The following is a 1,370-nucleotide window of genomic DNA, read 5'->3' as shown; positions in this document are numbered from 1 at the left end:
TCAATGGTCCTTATTATACTAATCCAACTGAACTGGTGGGCTGGAATGGGATCGTATGGAAAGATTGGAAAGGAAATGGATATAGTCTCAAGTTTACTGAGATGAAAACTCGTAGAAACAATTAAACATAAATAATGTGTGTGTGACAGGATTGTGTAGAGTCAGTTATTAGTTAGTGTATTTAGATTATTTTGTTACTTTTATAGTGAAGTTATTTCCTAGTAATGTCAAACCTCATCAGTGATTAATATCATAATACAACTTATAAATCATTTTAATAGCAATAAAGTGAGTGGTAAATAACCTGTCCATGATAATGGTTCAATAACAAAAGAAGAAACAAATTTATTTTACTTCTAAAATAATATATTTTATTTAAAATAACTTATTTCAACAAAACGTTACTTGGAGTAAACATGTTTTTCACTTTGAAAAGTAAAAGAATAATAATAAATGCTGACTAATATTAATTTAAAAACTTAAACAATCATTTTAAATAGAAATGCTAATGAAAATAAGCTTCAAATATTATTTTTACTACAATCCAAACATTATGGTTTATTCCTAACACAACAATACTCCAACAAACAGAGTCACTGACTCACTCATTATAAAGGAGGAAGATCTCTCTTTACTTTAAGATTTATTCCTTTTACCAGTATATAGATTAGAGTGACTCCTACTCAAGATGATGTTAGCTGGTAAACTGATGTACAGTTTAATGATAATAATTGTTATTATTAATACTGTCAATGGAAACTGTCCTGATGATGAGAAGAAGGCAACTGCTCCAGTTGTTACCATCACTAACACTAGTGTTAATGCTATACCAGGTACTGTAACGGAATGAAATAATATTGACACTATTAATGAACACTTGTTTATTATTTATAGAATGTGTAATGCCAACTGATTGTAAAGCATGGAAAGAACTGGGAATTAAACAAAATGGAGTATATCCTATAAAACCAGATAATGGACCAGCTTTCCAAGTAATGTTTAATTGTATTATACTTTATAATTATACACTATTGGATCACAGGTATACTGTGATATGGAGACTGATGGTGGTGGATGGACTGTATTTCAGAGGAGACAAGATGGATCTGTTGATTTCTATAGGAACTGGACTGACTATGAGAATGGATTTGGTGACCTTACTGGTGAGTTTTGGTTAGGATTGAGCAAGATTCATCGTCTTACTAAAGAAGGATCAAACACACTAAGAGTGGACCTGGGAGACTTTGAGGGGAACACAGCTTATGCTAACTACTCTACATTCAGTGTTAGTGATGGTAGTACTGAATATATACTAACAGTAGGAGGATACTCTGGTACTGCTGGGGATGGCCTTATAGAGTCTAATCTTG

The 1,370-nt window shown here is 31.8% G+C and overlaps 1 long non-coding RNA gene across 1 annotated transcript; it reads left to right on the top strand.

The window, feature by feature from the left end:
• Positions 1-783: 783 nt before the first annotated feature.
• On the top strand, positions 784-1,085 carry LOC109592965 (uncharacterized). The gene is made up of 3 exons (XR_002190657.1): positions 784-833; positions 895-992; positions 1,043-1,085. It is a non-coding gene; the product is annotated as an uncharacterized LOC109592965 (long non-coding RNA).
• Positions 1,086-1,370: the final 285 nt, after the last annotated feature.

Source organism: Amphimedon queenslandica, unplaced genomic scaffold, assembly GCF_000090795.2.
Source record: "Amphimedon queenslandica unplaced genomic scaffold, v1.1 AMPQUscaffold_3332_Cont24671, whole genome shotgun sequence".
In the NCBI taxonomy this organism is placed as follows: Eukaryota; Metazoa; Porifera; class Demospongiae; order Haplosclerida; family Niphatidae; genus Amphimedon; species Amphimedon queenslandica.
This window is presented reverse-complemented; position numbering and strand designations above follow the sequence as displayed.